Source organism: Cuculus canorus, chromosome 3 (assembly GCF_017976375.1).
Source record: "Cuculus canorus isolate bCucCan1 chromosome 3, bCucCan1.pri, whole genome shotgun sequence".
Taxonomy (NCBI): domain Eukaryota; kingdom Metazoa; phylum Chordata; class Aves; order Cuculiformes; family Cuculidae; genus Cuculus; species Cuculus canorus.
Genome location: NC_071403.1, coordinates 26435185 through 26454051, shown reverse-complemented (window position 1 = coordinate 26454051; position 18867 = coordinate 26435185). Strand labels below are relative to the sequence as shown.

Sequence of the window (18867 nt, the reverse complement as noted above, 5' to 3'; positions counted from 1 at the left end):
TGCAGGCACTGTGCCCAATACTCCCAATGCTTTCCCTCCCTGTGTTTTACATATATTAAATAGATGCCTTATATTAGTGAGCAGCTTTAAAATTTTTGTGTGGCTTACCTCACTCTCTCAACCAGGAATTTCATAAATAAATCACTGTCTTTCAAACCTTTTTTTTTGCAGGTTACATCTGTCTAAAGTATGTGCGCTCCAATAAGTGTGCCTGACAGAGAAATTAAAAAGAAAAATCATCTCCCAAACAGAAACTATAAGAGGCACGTTGAGCTAAACACTTGCTGCACATTATTACAGGGGGAATATAATTTGAGAGTGTTTAGAAAGTAAAGGTGACATTTTGTTTCCCTGAGCTCAGTGGGCCAGAACTTCATCTGGAGTAAATTGACGTAGATTCATTGAAATCAATAGCTGATTTGCACTCACTGAGACCAATTCTGCTAGATTTTAGCCATAGGTTACTGAAGGGCTTATTTTTTTTTTCCCAAGGAACTAAATATTTCTTCATAAGATGTCTTCCTGTTGGTATTTATTCAGTTTTCTGTGAGTAATTAAAAAAGATTGTCCATTGAGCCTGTTTATCAGTAGAAATGTAGATTCTTAACTAAAAGGATATTTGGAAGCAAAACATATATACTTTCCCTGGAAAAAACTTGTCACATGAATAGGTGCTTATGAAAAAAAAAGGTTTTTTGCTTAAAATTGAAAAATTTCATCTGAAAATGACTCCACGTCTGATCTGGAAATGCTGTGACAATGCCTGATGGGAAGTGTCAGTTGGGGATGTAAAGTGTCTGTTTTTCTCTGTACACCCTATTTCCCTGGTTTGCGGCTGTACTGTGACCAGGACAGGACCCTGTGAAACTTGTTCCCCTGAGGCTTTGCTGTGATATGCTTACCTTGAAGTTCTTGGCCATTATCCCTTTAGCTGAAGAGTCACTGGCTTGAGAAATCCCAGACAAAGTGTCCTACCTCACCCTACCCTCTTCTTCATCAACAGTTTTTAGGCATGCGGAGTGATGGGAGGAAGAAAGCAATCCCTTCCCCATCTCTCAGCCATTCTTAGGAGGACCCCCTTCACTCTTCTGTTGAGTGCTCTCTTCCTGACAGCATTTGGGCAAAGATTAAAGGTTGTGGTGGAGAACTTGCTTCTTTACAGCCTCCAAATACCTCTTTTGGGGGAACAGGAGGCCCACCACATCCAGTGGGAATAGCTGAGAATCTTCTGGGAGGAAGTCGTGACTGTGGAAGATGTGGAGTGGTGGAGGTGGTGGTGGTGCTAAGGCACTGGCAGGGGCTCTGTGACTGCACATCTCTTGGAGAGCCAGAACTGCTCCCTCCCATCGTGACACCTGCATGCCTGCCCTACTTGCTAGCAGCTTCCGTGCCTGGGGGAGGGAGGAGCAGAACCTGAGTACAGCAACATTCAGCCTGCACCTCTTCCTTAGAAGCTCTGCGCTTTTAGGGTGAGGCATTACCAGGGTGCTCACCATCAGCCTTCGCATAAGGGGTGATGGACAGGACATCTCACTTTGAAGTTGCCACCTTTGGTTCATACAGCTGAGCAGCGTACACGAGCCAAAGGGCAGTTTTGTGTATCTTTTAATGAACAATAAGCCTTTACGCCATTCCTGTTTCCATTTGAAAACAACTGTGCATAATCTGAGTGATGCTTATTTGCAGTAAGGCCATTTTACACCAGGACCTTAAAATGGCAAACACTAAATTTCTCCCTCTGTTTAAGACCTATGTTTATTTTCAGAAGAGGTTAAAGTCACCCTTGTGAAAATGAAAGGAGAGTTTATTTATTCCAAAAGCAGTTTTACTTAAATCCTGCATGAAGGTTGATTTTTCTATATACGGTTTTATGTTTGGATTGTGCTCAGAAATAGAAGTATGAATACTAAATGCGTTCCTAAAATGTATGTACAGCCTTCTCTTTGTTTTTCCAGTACATGGGATGTCTCTGCCTGCTTCCTGCTGGACTCAGCATCTCTCTCTGCCTCTCACCTTGCTTCAGCTGCGTGTGAAAATCTATTCACTGCAATGGCCTCGGGAACAGTAGAATAACAGTGTTGTTAAAAGAGGGCATGTTCATACTTAGCTGGAGCTTTATTGCATTTTAATCTCTATGTCCTTAAACCTATAAATATGCTCTAACACTAAAATCGATTTTGAACTTTTAAACTTGATTTTAAGGCCATTTTTTTTCTCCTTCCCTTTCCTTAACTGAATTGGGAAAAAATACTCAAACAGAATCTGCGTAGTGATTGTGCACTGCAAGTTGCTGTGCCATTTTGCATAAAAGATTTTCCATATTACAGCAGGGGGCCTTCCCCGGGTATGTCAGTAAGAAGAAGAAAAGTCCTTTCTTACACCTGCCTGTCATTTGTCCTTTTATGATTGAAATATACATCGCCAGACAACCACAAAAACGACAAAAGCTTTTGCAACTGAATACATCTGATAATTGCTATGTTTAGCTAAATTTAAGACTACAGTGGTTGATATTGCAAAGTCTGATAGAGGGGAAAAAAAGGAAAAATGTTAATCTTATTTTACAGTCAGAGAAACTTTAGTGACTACCTTACATGGCCCATCACCTTAAAGAGTGTTTCTATTTTATAAGTCTTCCAGATTGTGTGGATATTTTAATGCAAAGTTTATTTTTTTACATACGAAGCAAGCTTCTAAACGCTTCAAAGAAGCAGGTACATGTGAGGTTGCCTGTTCAGTTAATGAATTTTGAGGTTAAAGTGATTCACCTTTGCAGGGCACCTGCAAAGCCTGTACAGCCCTGGGGTTCCTCTGTGCTTTGGGGCATGAGGGCTACAAGACATTCCAGAGAGTAATTTTGCTGTAGTGGTACTGTAGAAAGTTCTGGGAAAATCAGGGAGGCTTTGCAAATGGAAACCTTCAACAACATTTTTCCTTTATACAAGGGAGAAAATGATTATGTGCTGCCTTTGGAAACGTCCTATGCAAGTGGGTGCCTGGTGTTTGCGTTAAGCAAGAATATTGTATTTATTCAAAGAAACCAGACCTGGCAATTGATGAGTTTTAAAATCTAAGTGAGAGCCATATGGTCTAGATGACCTTGAAAAGTCCCTTCCAACCCAAACAGTTCTATGATTCTGTGATTGAATGGTCTGTTCCAAAGGATGTTGGTTTCAATGTGAACATTTGACCAAGATTCTTTTTTAAAGGGTACCAATTAAAAGCAGGTTCTGATTTTTACTTTGGCCAAATGGTGTTGAAATTTGCCTTCGTAGAATAGTATGAGAAATAGAATTATAGAACAATTCAAGGAAACATGCTCAAGATTATGATGCATTGGCAAAACTGTTTCAACTGATCAAGACAATTTAAAGCAAAATGAACACTCTCCGTTAATCTATAGTAATCATTACACAACCTGTTTAAACATAATTGGGCAAAATATATACCACCTGGGGGTCCCTGCTCTGCACCATGCCCAGGCAAAAGCTCCAGCGAGAGGCTTTCATTAGCTGTGCAATGCAAGGGCTTTGAAATCTTCACCAGACTATATTCTAACATGAATCAATATAACTAATAGTATTAGACTGATATTACAAACAAATCATTTTCTTCCAGAGCAGAAAAATCTTTCCATCAGATCATAAGAGGACACTGAAGTGAAAAATGATTTTATATGAAGTTCTTTCCAATGGTTATAATTCATATATGTAGCTATTTAGGATTTTCTGAGAGTAGTTTGAAGTTCTTGTTATTGATTTGATGTCTTTTAATGTATCTTCATGACCTTTCAAAACACATTATTAAAAATTTTATATTTACTTTGTTGCTGTGTAAATACATTGAAATAATTAATATTTAACCCATGTACCTCCAGGATGAATTCTCTCTTCCTCATCCACATAGTATACGTAACACTCATGTTCCTTTCTCTTTCTACCGACCTGGAGAGAAACAGCACAATCAAAGAGGGGTACAGTGAATAAAGAAAGGGATGACGGAGGTGGCAGCCACTGGTAACATTGGAGGAAGGTGCTTAAAAATTGTTTTTCAAGTTCCAGATGTATCTTGGTCTCATAGTTATTAGTGTATTAGGCAACTTGGGTCTGGGCAACAGTGAAAATATGTGTGTATTTCTGTAGGGTGAGGGAAAAGAAAATCAATCCAGAGCCCAGTGGGTAAGTGGTGGGATTTCTCTGGGCCAAATTCATTGGTAAAAAGAAGGGACCAAGGATGTCTTCAGGCACCTGGTGGTGTTAAGGTTTTCACCACCTCCAGAAATTTCAGTTTCCAGTTCCCCGTGAAAAGAAATGATGAAGTGAACCAAAATATTAACTGAAGAAAATAGAGATCTTCTGAGCATTTGTCAGGGTAAAGCTATTAATGAGACTGTAATTGTGATGAAAATTCAAGTCTTTGACTTTAATAACGGCCGATAATAATATTATTAATATGGACATTTCACACTTCATTTTTATTTCAGATTGTATTTTTAAATATTTAAAATGGACTTTAAAATATGGTTATTAATAGGACTTCTCTGGTGTCCTTTCCAACCTAGTGATTCTATGATTCTATGATTGTCATGTCCTTTGGATATAGTACATACATACAGGAGCTGTGACATGCACTCTATTAAATATCCTCTCTGCAATTCAATATGCAAGTGATGGGACACTAGGATTTGGAGTATGATGTTTTCAATGTAGAGTATGTAAAAATTATTGTTTGGGCTGATACAGAGCTTTAGTGAAGGATGGATGATATTTACATTTTTGCTGCTTGCTACTGGAAGGCTGGGGTGCCTCTAGTTAGCAGCGGGTCTTAGTCCTCCTCTGCTCACTGAGAGCTCTCCTACCCAGTGTGCTATTGAGCAAAGTTCTGTGGCACCGGATGAGTCCCCACGACCAAACGCACAAGGGCTTCGCTGAACTGAAGTTTTAACCTTGCCAGAGGTGGCAGACGTTACAGAGTGGATTGATTCGCTTCCTTGGTTGTACTTGCTTGAAAACTTGTATAAAGGAGCTATAGACGAGGACTGAGCTTGCTGTCCCAGCAGCTGGGATGAGACTGTGGCGCTGCAGGACCTGGAGAACTGGGCTATAGATCTGGGGGAAGAGGTGCAACCTGGCCTGGGAGATCCCGGCTCACCATTGCAGCAGTTGCACTACGGTTTCTCATTCGTTATGTTCGTGGGCTTGGGAACCTACTGAGAGCCTCACGGACAGTTTGTATTCGTGGGAGGAGAAGGCCAAGCTATTATTAGTTGGCTGAAATGAGCCTTCAGCATCAAAGGGGTGACCAGCTGCTGTGACTTCGACAAGTTAAACTCAAATTCAGCATCTCTGCAGCAGAGTCACTTCTGCTTGTCTCATAGCCAGCCTGAGAGAGGCAGATGGAGGGCATGTGTCTGGCTGGAGGTCAGAGAGTAAGTCAATAGCTTTATCAAGCTGAGATACCAGGACCTTTTATTTTCTCAGAACCATATGGTCCTCTCTTTTATGTCTTCTGGGGCCAGCAGATGGGTAGAAGCCACCTCTTTTCAGAGAAAAGGAGGTTGGTGACAGGGTAAATGCCACTACACCTTCCAAGAGGATGCTGTGCTGTCTGTGCCACTTACAGGTTAGAGAGGGGTCTGCAGAAGATGAGAGTCATTGGGAACATCAATTTTGCTTCTCTTCTGGACATGATCGTGCTGCTTACCCTAACACAACACACTTGTGTTTTACATGGTGAACTTTACTGGAGGGCTGGTTTAAGTTCACATGTCAGTAAAACTAGTGGACACCAGCCATATTTCTGGAGATCCAGGGGAATGCGTGTCAAGTAACCAGAAGATCTATCAGATCATACCCACAAATGTCCTAAATTTCTATATCAGCATAGTCTCCGCCCTTCTCTGACTGACGCTTAGTCTCATTTCTGCAGCCATGGGATGAGGTAGTGCTGGCAGATAGTTACCTGAAAGTTCTGCCTCATGGGAGAAAAGTTTTCCCTTTGAACTAGAACTTTGTGCCTCTATACAGGCCCAGCTCTCCCTTCTCTCAATCTCCTTTAAGATCCTGCCAGCTGCCCTGCTCCCATTCCTTTCCCTAACCTCAGTTTTGTTGTTATCACTCCTGTGCTCTTTTCAAGCTTCTTTGGTGCTGTCACCAGCCCCGGGCTTGGAAAGCCACTGGAGCCCTGTGAGCTGATGGAGTTGGTATAGTGACTGTTCCCAGCACAGCGTTTGCAGACATCTGAGATGGCTGAAGCAGGGCCTGGAGGAGGCCCTGGGTTTGCTCAGAAATCCTCTGCTAACGCATATCCTCCCAGCGTATCCTGGCTCAGGCAGCAGGCATGAATCATTTGCAGAGATAGCAGCAAGTGGGACTTCACATTGTGGCACAATGGGGTGTCGCACCTCTGAAGAAGCATGAACCCTCTTGCCTAAGGAAAACTAACAGTAACTTTTCCTGAGAGGTTTGTATTTTACAGGAGGCATGTCAACTTGCTGTCCTGATTATACAGCTGCTAGCCTAGTTCTGGGAAATGAGTGCATGAAAATGAGTGCAGAAAATGAGCCTTCTAATAAGGCTCAAAGACTTTGAACTTCCCCTATTGTCACCATAGGTCTTCCCCTACATGCTTAGTAGAGGGAGAACTATTCAGCTACAATCAAATAATGCAAATGACCTGAAGGAAATTCATCCTAGAGACACTTGCTGGATACACTACTAATACGGTTTCCTCTCTTTCACTATTCAACCAGAATCTAGGATGACCTTTCCAATGAAACATAGAACCCACAATGTGCACCCTTACTAATGTATTCTAATGCAATTAGTTCATACAAAAGGCTTGTTAAATTTGCAGTATCTGCTTTCACCTTTACAATAATTGCTAGTGATCCCAAACCATAAGTGTGTGTCATTATGCAGGGCTTCTGAACTGTAAATAAAATTGAAAGTTTATTTAATAGCTGTCCTGCATTTCTCCTCTATAGTCCTGCTTTTCTTACAGAGATGTTTGCATGAAGCCTACTAGAGGCTTAAATCTGGCTAAGGAAAGAGAGTCAAAAGAAAATATATAAACTGTAGCAAGGTATTACAGCAGTATTGATACTGCTAGTCCACATCATTGTGCTTTTCAGGGTTCAAGAGAGGAAATGCTAAGGTTAGTGGGAGTTATAGAAGCTTACACTATTGCTGGGTAACAGCTTCATGTTGCTGGGCGAGTAAAGGGGAACGCTTCTCCCTTGATAGTGTTAGCGCAGTGCAACCCCGCTGTGGTTTAACCTAGCAGGCGGCTAAACACACAGCTTATTCAACCTGCAGTGGAATGGGGGAGAATTGGGAAAAAGATAAGACTCGTGGGTTGAGATAAAGGCAGTTCAATAGGACAGAAAAGAAAGGGATGATGATGACAATGATAATGATAATAATAATGACAATGACAACAACAACAATAATAAAATAAGTAGTGCACAATGCAATTTCTTACCACCTGTTGACCAATGCCTGTTCTGCCCTTGAGCAGCTGCTCCTTCCCCCAGTAAACTCCCCTTGGTTTTTGTTAAGCATGATGTCGTATGGTATGCAATATCCCTCTGGCCAATTTGGGTCAGCTGTCCTGGATGTGTCCGCTTCCAGCTATTGTACACTGCCAGTACTCTCGCTGACTGAGTGGTATGAGAAGCTGAAAAGTTTGTGACTTATTGTAAGCACTGCTCAGCAAAACTAATGTTATCAACATTCTCATCCGGAATCCAAAGCACAGTGTTATACCTGCTACCAGGAAAAAAATAAATCTATCCCAGCCAAAACAAAGACAAATATATTCTAAATAATTTTGTTACACAGAGAAACCCATGAATAATTACCTCTTTATATCTCTTGAATCATGTGAGAAAATTGCCATCCCAAATAAACATCCACTGTGCCATTAAGCTTCTGTGTGACCAAGCGCTATGGACTTCTAGAGGAATGTGACACCTGAGTGGGTGGGATGGTGCCACAAGCAAGTCTGGTCCATTAACCAAAATCAACTCATCAAGCTCACTAGGGCAAAACCAGCATGACTGGCTGGGGAAGCCCTGGCCAGCTTTTCCCTGGTGGCCAAAAAAACCCTACCCAGATTGGGATGACAGTAGTGCAAGGTATCCTGAACATCTGGGTGCTTCAGAAAGGTTTGAGACAATAATTTTAGCCCATAAAAATGAGTGTAAGCTATGTTAGGTTAGTGATTCTGCTCCACAATTTCTCTTGTTGGTGAATGTTCCCCAAATAATCGGAGACAGAAAACAGATATGATCTTTCACTTTTGCTCTGCGTTGTTACTATTATATGAATTGTTGCTATTATTTTGGTAAACCTTACTTTCCCGAAAGGCTTTTTTCCTCCTCAAAATAACTTTGCTACAAGCAGAGAGTTACTGTGATACACTGAAACAATGCTGCATTTCCATTCTCCCATTCTGGCAAATAAAGTCACAGGAAATTAGCTTTTCTAAGGGACTGAGATGAGGTCAGGGAGAAATCTTTTTTCAGTCTAGTAAGTTTATGTGCTCAGGCAGAGTGGAACCAGGATCTCCCACCACTCTTCTGTGAGACCATACTACAGCATCTACAAACCTGGCTGGGAAGTTCTCTGGCACTTTTTGGCCCTAGGAAACCTGAGAGGAGGTACCTAATTCCAGGAGAGGACTCCCACAAATGAAGTAAGGCCACACAAGGGTGGTTACTCTGTGGTTGGTTCTCTTCCCCTGCTTAGAAAATTTCTTAAGGAGGAATTTGGAGATTTTCTACATTGGCCTAGGATTTTCAGACGCCTGACAGCCCTATCACTGGTAGGGCTGCAAGCAGGCTATGGGTATATGTGAGTGTACATAAGCATCCTCTGTGGCACAGGCTCAGGGAGTCCAACACCAGACTGAGTGACAGGGCAGGTAGTTTTGTCATTGTTAGTCTTGTACTACTGCAGCTACAATGCTGGAGCTGAGGGGCAGTTTTGTTGAGACAAGAGCTGACTCATTGTGTCTGTTATGTAAATCTTGCCCCTTTCCTTTGCGTTCCAGTAGGCTTGGTCGAAGAACCGGCAGATCACAGCTGATATTCAGGTGTAGGTTGGCTTTTTATCTCATTTATTTGTACAGATTTTCAGTTACGGAGAAATAAATGAATCTATTAAGCACACAAAGAAGAGTTTATATCTCTTTGTTATGAGGTTTTTACTCTTCACATTCTCATGTGTCCTGTGTTTTTCGATGCAAAATCTTCTCCTTACTATCTAAACAGGGAAGTACTGATATTTATTTATTTATTTATTACATCAGTATTTAATTGTGGGAAGTTCATAATTATCTACTACTAATTTAAAGTGGGAAGATGAAGTCCTTGATTTGACAAACTGCCTTCCGAAGCCAAGGGGAAATGCTGCTGTGCAAGAACTGTGACCTGCGCATGATAAGCAAAGGATTTCTTTGCATTTTTCTTAAGCATGGTATCTGCAATGGCTGGCTTGGAAATCCCTCCTCAAATATATTATCAAACAGCAGTGACATCAAAGTATTTGACTCAGTTTTCGTTGGTTGTTGTTCTAAAAAGGAGGGAGAAGCAGTTTTTTTTGGCAGGTATAAATGGGTGAAATCAATGCAGCTACACCGATGGGGATCTGGTCCTTTGGCGTCTGATGTGAAAGAAACTAACTGTTTTAGTCCCTGAAGCAGGTCAAGAGCTGCCTATTGCTGCAACCTACACTGATTTGACTAGTTGTGCTGTTATTTCAGCTTCTACTTTCCTAAACTGTGTGTGCTCGTGCCAGTGGTGGGAACTGTGGGCACACCGTGACCAACCCTGTGCCTGAATTTCTCCACTTGGCACTTTGGTCAGATTGTCCTAAACAAGAGCTAAGACATTAGCCAAAACGCAGTAACACAGGAATTCAAGCTTGAATACAAATCAGAACTTGCAAGACTCTGTTGATTGTGAAAGCGTCTTTATTCTTGATCTGCAGGAAAGATCTCCTTGTGCTGTTTTCTCTGCAGAACTGATTGGATGGGGATTGCTGTCTATCAGGTGACAAGGGAACCCTCCAGCTTGCAGAAGGTATGTCATTAGAGAGGACCCTAGGGTAAGGCGATTCCCAGTGGGGCTTATAAAGGCACATATACTGCTGAAGCAGCACACACTACTGGCTTCCACTGCCAGGAAGCTGGGGCTGGCATCACTGCAGACACTCCCCACCAGTGGATGTTGCTGCAGGCACATCAGAATTTCTTAATGCAGTGAAGAAGAAAGGGGGAAGAGGACAGCAGGGAAGAGAAATCAGGGGAAAAATGTATAAAAAATTCACTACATAAATTAACTGCGCCTCTTGCAGCAAAACTAACAGTTTCTTTTGAATGTGAATTCTGTTGCTTCTCTTAACTAAATGCCTAAAGGAATTGTATCACATAATATACAAGGGTAATTATTAAAAATGCATAAATAGTCTTGTAGGTACAAAAAGTTGCAACTTGTCTCCAGTAAAACATTAAAAGGTTTGCATATGTCAATGAATTACAGGCTGTTTGCTTTTAATCGCTGCTATTTTGGGAGTTCCTGTAAGGATGTTTTTAGAAGAAACACATTTGATAATTGGAGGAGGCTGCCCTATTGTAATGGGCAGTTGAAACCCAAAGGAGGCCTAGTGAGGATTATCCAGGGTGTCTAACGGTTTTGGCTCTGGCTTTGGGTGTTAAGTATCGGCTAACATGTTTATGCCTGGCCTTCAGATGTCCAAACACAAAGGCTCTTTTCTTCTGCTCCTGGCGAGAATCCAGGCCAATCTTAGAATATTTGCCCATCCTCCTCTTCTGTATCCGACCCATCATTGAGGACAGTGTTTCTCTTGGAGTTTCATCTGAAAAACACTACAGCAAAGGAATGCTCACTGACCCAGAAGCCCAGTGACAAGAAGAGGGAATTATATGTGTATGAATGTCTGCCTTTGGGAAAAATAGCGCATGGAAAGAGAACTACAACAAATCCAAAGTTTCTTTCCAAATTAAGCCACACGGATTTTTTTTTTTTTTCTTTTTAGAAATCAGATCTGGTAGGACATGCTTGGATAATTTTTTTTAAGGCAAAGTAGTATGTTAAGGCAGCCTGCTTACTATTACAGCTCTGAAATTCAAGAAATAGAAAATGTACGTTTGTGTTCAAGAGCAAAGGCATCAGTTCAGTTGATACTTGGAGATTATCCTGAGCTAGAATAACGTATTTATGACTAGGGTCAAAGAGATTACCCACATGAATAAGGCCTAGCAGGATCAGGCTCTGCTGCTTACAGTCAGCCAGGAATGGATAATGTGAAATGAAAACAGACCTTTTGGGTTGTTTTCTTCAAGCTTATACATCTAATTCATGTTTCTAGGTTTGAAGCGATTAAAAACATTTGATGCAGTGCTTAATATTGGTCAATATTTTCTTTTCATTCTATATTTTTTACCCCAGTCCTATAGCTCCAGCCGATGGAAAAAGAGATGATTGCTTCTTGCAAACAGCTAGAAATTTGTTTCTAAGGACATGGGTTATTTGTAAGAGAAAGGATTATCAATGTGAATGTTGTGGGATCAGTCCCAGGGTTTGTTATTCAACCATTCCAATGTTTGTGTTAGAAAAGATCAGGCAGAGAAAATCTGTATTCAGCTAAATCCTTGCGTTTCTCCATTTCTGCAGATATGCGTGGTATCTGTAACATATCTTCTCAGTCTAAAGTCTGATGAGCTATAATGAATGGTGATGACAGAATACAATAAATGCATTTTACTGGCTAACAAAACGGGAGAGAAAATGGAAGTATTCTCAAGTCTTAATCATTGGCTTCTGTATTCAGGCTTTATTTCAATAAGTGCAATTCATCAACTGCTTACAAGTAGTACTTAGTTATTGAGAGTATTTGCATGCTGTGTTGATGTCCTTCTAGTGTAGTTAATGTGTTTGTTTTTACAACTCTCAGAAGAACCCTGAGGCTTTTGATGTTCATACAACTCTGTGCTGAGAGTCTCTTTTCCTGAGTCCAGATCGCCAGTCAACAGACCCACCTCCAGAGTTTCAGCAAGGAAGAGCAATGGAAATGAAGTTAACTGACTGAAAAGAGCTGAAGGCAGGTTGCTCTAATTATGCAGGTAGTGTTTCCAACACTGTTGTGTCTGCCTTCTCCCAAAGAGTGGTTTGGATGGAAAGACTGAAGGACCACCCATCATTAATGCCCTTACAAAAGTTGTTCCCTCTCCCTCTGCTGCTGAAGCAAAGGCAAAAACTCCAACTGATTTCAAGAGGAACAGGATTGGGCCCTTAGGCTGTACATAAGTGTCTGTGTTGGAAAAGAGAATGTACAATGTTGGATGCTTCTTGTAATATAAGATTAGATCAAATCCTTTCAGTGCCCTGAAGCTTTATACCTTACTGCTGGGCTACCTGTGGCAGATAGCGAGTGAATGCCTGTCAGTATGGATCATCCTCTCAGCACTCACTAAAAATGTACAATTCTCATTTTGTAGCACTTGAGACTTTTTAAAAGTAGTCTAGTGGGAATAGACTGTTGCATCAAGACAAGTAGCTTCAATTTGTACCTGATTGTTGGTGTATTCAAGGTATTTTATACATAGCGACAAGCAATCAATGGACATCCAGAAAATCACTTAGTTGTTAGTCTTCCTATCAAGGTGCATGAAAATTATATGTAGCTAGTTTAAGAGAATGGTTCACCAGACAAGTAAACTCGTATTTTCAACAAAGGCAAAAATATGCTGATGTTAAAGTTATTTCCCCCATCCCATCTCTAATCTACCTGTGAAGGAAACGTTCTCAATGGAGTGTGACCTTGTTTTGTGAGCATTCAGTAGCCACAGCTGTGCGGAGCTCTATAAACTGTTCCCTTGCTGTTGGACTTGGTGATCGACTCTAGTGTCTCCTGCACACCTTGTCTCCTGGTGGCAGTGAGAACCCATGAGCTCTACCAGCCCCAGAGACTGCATAGCCATGGTGGGAGATTGGGAAATACTGTGATTAGACCTAATGAGAGCAAAAGAGAACACACAGAAAAATAATTACACCTTAACATGTGTTGTAGGAGCCTCCCTGGAGTGTTTGGAATCCCAAATCCTACTGACTTTGGGCAGTTGACTGGATCTTTCCCAGGTGCACTTCTGTGTTTTAGCACAGAGCTTTGCCTTTTTGTTTTCACACACCATCTTACCCGAATAGTCACACTGTAGGGATCTGAGAATTCCTAGAAAGCAGGCATGACTTCATACCAAGCCAAAAGTAGTGAGTGTGACAGACCTGGGCAGGTGGCACAGGGTGGCTTAAGAGAGCTGCACTCTCTTCTCCCCTAAAATAGTGAGCCTTCAGGTATCTTGCCTTCATATCTCAGGCTGTCCCCACACGCTGGGTGGAGAGAGTGCTGCTACGTGCAGAACTGGCATGTGGTCTTGGGCATGGTCATGCCAACAAAGAACACTGCAGAGAGCTGCTCAGCAGCACTTGGGCTTTGCCTCCACCTAATTTGCAAGCACAGACACTTCACCGAATGATGCCCAGATACCTTCCAACAGAGGACAAATCTGTGCCGGGCTCACAGGCTGAGGTTGCAGAGGCGAACTCTGAAGACTTCTGGCTTTCTCTCTGCCCTGCATTTCACGTAAGAGTCAGACAGAGCTGAAATGGGGCAAAGCATTTCCACGTCACACTTTCATGACTGGAATTTTGAGCCACTCATTTTTTTTGGAATTAAAAGCTGCTTTTTACATAAGTAATATACAATAAGTTGGTGAATACCAATTAAAAGCATATTTCACAAAATTAGACTTTCTGTTGCCTGTTCTATTGAATATCAGTTGGTAATAAGCCTTCCTCATTTCCCTGAGCATGTAATTTTTCCCTTGAATTCTTGAGTCACTGCTTTGATCACTTTTTGATTGCTTAAAGGCTGTGAGTCAGTAATATTTCCCAGTTTTGTTGTCACATCAAAGATTTTTGAGGGGCTTTCTCCAATAGAAGGCAGCCAAGGTTCCTGGTTGACATAGTTCATCACCATGCTGAAGCTATGCTGCGCAAATGAAAATAGGGAATAATGCATCACCTTTAGCCATTTGTACATCATTTGAATAATATGCATCACCTCCTTAAATGGGCCAGTTGCTGTGCAGCATTTTTATTCCTCCAATTTTTACACTTAAAAATATGGAGGGCAAATGTTAAACAGAAAAGGCGATTTTTATCCAGACATACTGATGAATGGAAGGAAGAGCAGTTGCTTTCCTCTGTTTTCAGACTTTTGCTGTTGCTTTATTTGTGCATATATGATGAAAAATTCTGGCACTGAAAATCCTCACATTTTACAGAAACAGCATTTAATGTAATAAATGCAAAGCATGACAAAGGCCCTGAACAATATAAATCATTTGCACAGGATTCAGACTTTCAGTTTGGTACAGCAGCTCATATCCCATGGCAGTTTTGATCAGCCTAGATGGTTGATGTACCTCACCGGAGCACACCAGATCCTGACATGATTGCTCTGCTTTTGTTTAGGATCCTCTTTGGCAAAACTCGGGCAGAATTCCAAAGGCTCTGGGTCTGAGCAAGATACGGGCCAAATTACCATTGAGGCCGACAGCCAGACAGGGCTTTCCTTGGTTTGTAGCAAGGGGGAAAGTCTATTTCCTGATCAGCTGCTGTGACCCAGGTGGTCTGTGGGGGTTGATCAATGAAGCCTCTGGACTTTCATCTTTGGATGCAAAACTTTGCAACACTGAAAGAAGGGCATCACATCCATCTCACCTGAGCTGTGTGAATCTTCATTTTCTTTCCTTGGTGGGAGAGTCAGGGTGTGCCCAAGCACCCCTTTGTGATATGTTTGGAGTCCCATCTTCCACAGAGGGAGAAGTGGGTGGGGAAAGAGACTTGTTTTGGTATTACCTGAAGGCAAAAGATGTCTCTGAAGAAGGATATGAAGTTTGTGGGAAATTCAAATTCTTCAAGAGCTGCAAGTAGTTCCAGTATGAACTTTGCTGCCGTCATTCCTGGAGCAAACGAATTACAATGGGAAAGTATTTAAAGGGATACTATCATCTTACAGCTCCTGTGTTGCAAACTAACAAATGCCTTTATCTGTGTTACAAACCCCACCTTAAGGTTATTAAAAGCGAAGGAATTTTTAAAAATCCAATTTACTTGTCACTCTTTCTGCTTTGTTTACTGGTTGTGTTTTCTCACTGTAGACAATAGAAATCAATGAAGTCAGGTTTGCTTGCATTTGAGTCACTTTCACTTTTGGGTTTTCAGGTTTAGGGCAGAAAGTTCAGGGGAATGGTTATTTCATCAAATACAACTGTTTTCACATGTAATTAAAAAAATCAATGGCAATGTTTCTATTCAGACATATGTTTTGTAAAAGTCTGCTTCTTTGAGATTTAAACTTTGGACCAACCTCGGCAGTGTCTTTTGAAAGATGTAACTAAGTAAGATCTAGTGGCAATAAAAATAATACTTTTCATTATTATTGCAGATATGAGACAAGTTATACAGCAGAACCCTATTTTTATAGGTATTGTATAAATAAGGGATAAATACGGTCATAGCCTCTGAAACAAGGGCTAGGTATGTTCCTAACAAGAGCGAGGGTAATGAGATAGTAATATTCAGCATGAGCCATGATATCAGCAGCCTGAGAAAACACAGTTCTTGTTGATAACATGGCAAAGGCTGTTCTGCAAAGGGATATGGAAGCACATAAAGGAGTAACTTTGCAGATATTTACATGAGATTCTCATAAGCACAAGGGGCAGCTTTTGATCAAAGGATTTAAATCTGGGTGAATCTAAATGTGTTTTTTTTCCTGTGCTGGAGTTCTCTATTCTGTGCTACAGCAAAAGTGCTCAATTTAGATCCTCATAATAGTATGCAAAACTTGCAAAATATATCCCAGCTGGGGCATGCTCTCTAGGTAAGGCTTCCTTCATTCTCCAGCAAGACTTCGATTCAGGGATTTCCTGAGAGCGTGAAACACAGAATAACAAGTGCCGATTGCCTTCTGAAAAGGAGCCCTAACCTTCTGCTGCCACCCATGTCAGAAAGGATTTCAGGATTGGGCTTAGAGCTTCTATTTTCTATTTATTTCAGCCTTGTGTTCTCCAAAATCTAAATTTTAGTAAAAGTACATAATTTGAAAAATTAAGTATCAGCTTATTAATTAAAAAATTTAAAGTCAACTCAAAGAATTTGTAATCTAAGTATTTTTTTGTTCATAACATTTTAGTGGAAACGCCATTGATTCCAAGGAATAGGTTTTGTGGTTTACTATTGACTGAGATGACCAGCCAAAGTGCCCCTGATGACCTAAAAGACTTGCCCTTCTTCCTTGCTGAAGTGTGAGAAGTAATTGGACACAGAAGTCTCTACTCAGCATGACTAGGCATCATTAACAGCCTGGCTACTCATTTATGTATATGGACTACTCATTTAAAATGTGTTTGGAGTATACTGCATGATTCTGCAAAAGGCAAAACACCAGATGTTGTTGATCAGGGACAGATTGCTTCCTTTTCTACTTAAATAAGTGATGAAACTCCCAAATCCACACTTGAAACAATAGAAAATGGCAGCTCAAGGTTTCAAGTATCACGCATTGGAAGAAGCCTGAGTCAGAGTCCTGTGCTCCTTCTGGACTAAGTGCTAAAGGTCTCACCTGAAAGGAGCAGTTTGTTTTCTTAAAAATGTTGAGAATACAGATATCATCACGTGATCACCACTTCTTCAAGTAGCTGTCTGCATGCCATTCAGTCACTGCTCCTCCTGACAAGCTCATGTTCTTACAGGCAGCGTCTAATTGCTATAAATACCTGCAACGTATCATTCACTTCTCCTCCTTGAAATAAAACTTTGGCTTTAGAGGAAAATGGCATCTGTTATTCCTGCCATTTCTAAATCTCTGACTGTTGCTAGATGACACCAGGTCGGCTGGCGGGAGGAGGAGATCAGATTGCTTCCAGGTAAACTGGCAAATTGCACCGCGAACCTGGTGGGGCCACCAGGTCCCCTCTAAGGCTATAGGTATCATGGACAGGAAACTCCTAGACAGTGAATCCTCTTGTACTGGCAGACTGGGAGTTTTTTTTAAAGGGGGGAGAAATGGGGGATAAGAAAAGAAGACCTTGTAGAAAATTCCAGTCTCTATTCATAAGAATTGTGATAAAAATGACCTCATGTATTTTATAGTGCAGCAAACAGAGCTGAAGAATGCAGTCTTGTGGCCAAGAGGAGGGTGTTTTTGTGACCGCTTAGGAATATTGGAATCACAGAGTGGCTTATTTCTCCTTTCTTTATTTTGCCCAACATGATAAGGTTTAGAGAGGCTCTCTGAGTGGGATGGAGACAGTGAGGTCTTAGTAAGGGTAACTATGCCACACTCTTTCATTTGTACACAGCTTTGCAGAAGGAGAGACCAGATTTTTTGCCTTACAAGTTGTTTCATAATCTGTGTCTGTCTGTCATAAATTTAATCCTTTGAGTTATGATACTAAAAGCTCTCAGGGACCAAACTTTACTGGGAATGGATACAAACTCAGTCTTCCGCAATCGATATCAGAAATGCTTTCAAAATTCTTTTATTTCCTTAAAAGAACCTGTAGAGATCAAGCCTACTCACCCCAACATTGTTGCTGTTATATGCAGTTTCTACAAAGCTTAGAGTGACAAATGACACTTTGCTCTTTGGCCAACACACTCAGAAAATTTCCCATTCTCCATTTTCAACATACAGCACCAGCTGATTTGTCTTTCCAACACATCCTAAAAGTGAATGAGTATGTGACTACCATCTGGATTGCCCACTTTCTCAGCCCAGGTCCCATCCAAGCCACTTCCAGGTTCTTACAGCCAGTTGCAGGCTCTGAGGCATGAGATGGCCATTTCCTTGGCTTCTTAAAATCTGAGGATTCAGAACCTCTGCCAACAGTGGTATTTTCAGGATGGCCCTGACACATCAGGCTCAGTCCTCAGGGTTGTTTCAAACTCCTGTATTTTTAACTTCATCTCCACTTGCAGCTTTGCAGAGATATGCATTGGGATGGAAGGAAGAATTGCAAAGTTCCTCTTCCATAATGAAAGCTCTCATAACTGTCTACTTCTGGCTCTCTGTCTGCTTTTTGGAGAGGCCCTACCCTGCTGTGTAGACACAAGAGATTCCAGCTGAAGCACAGGTCTCCTCTTCACTGTCTCCCCCCTCTTCCTGAGACTTAGGAGGAAATCAAATGCTGCAATATAAGCATGCGGGTTACACTTGTATTTAGTTCAATGGCCTCTTCTTTCTAACAGTTTACTTTGTCTCTTCTAATTCAAGCATGTCAGTAGCAAGTATCATATCTGTGACATGGATAATAAAAATCCCATTGTAAATGCCGGGGTGTCATTTTGCATTCCGTCTAAACAATCCAGAGCTTTGTACTTTCTGGAGTGGCCTCTGTCTTTCACAGGTGACATTTGCAAATGGGAATCCGCATGTGTAAACCACACAGCTAACCGTCTCATTTCCATACATACAGGCTGGCATAAGCGCACTTTGTGTCAATGAAGAGGCCAGTCTGCGTCAGGCGGAAATTTGGCTATATCAGATTTACTGTGAAGGAACAGGTCCTTCTCCCATTGCAGGGTTGTCAGCCTGGTGGAGGCAGTGGTAGAGGCATGCTGTGTGGTACCTGAAGAATCCAAATGCAACGCCATGCTCTTTGTTTAGAAGAAACCATCCACAAGCTTGCGTGCTATGACTCTAAAACACTTTTCTTGATGTGTTTTGGCCCAGGGTGCCAAGGAAAGTTGTTGTGTGACTTGTGTGGAAAGCAGCC

At 41.4% G+C, this 18867-nt stretch overlaps 1 long non-coding RNA gene across 3 annotated transcripts in view; it reads left to right on the top strand.

Moving 5' to 3' along the window:
* Window positions 1-16153, top strand: part of LOC128851853 (uncharacterized) — a 39277-nt gene extending 23124 nt beyond the window's left edge. For 2 of the 3 annotated variants that reach the window (XR_008449383.1, XR_008449381.1), the window contains exon 5: window positions 1956-3739. This is a non-coding gene — a long non-coding RNA (uncharacterized LOC128851853). Of the gene's footprint in view, window positions 1-1955; window positions 3740-9992; window positions 10085-11978 lie in introns of those variants that run through there. The other variant, XR_008449382.1, reaches the window with a different exon arrangement.
* Window positions 16154-18867: the final 2714 nt, after the last annotated feature.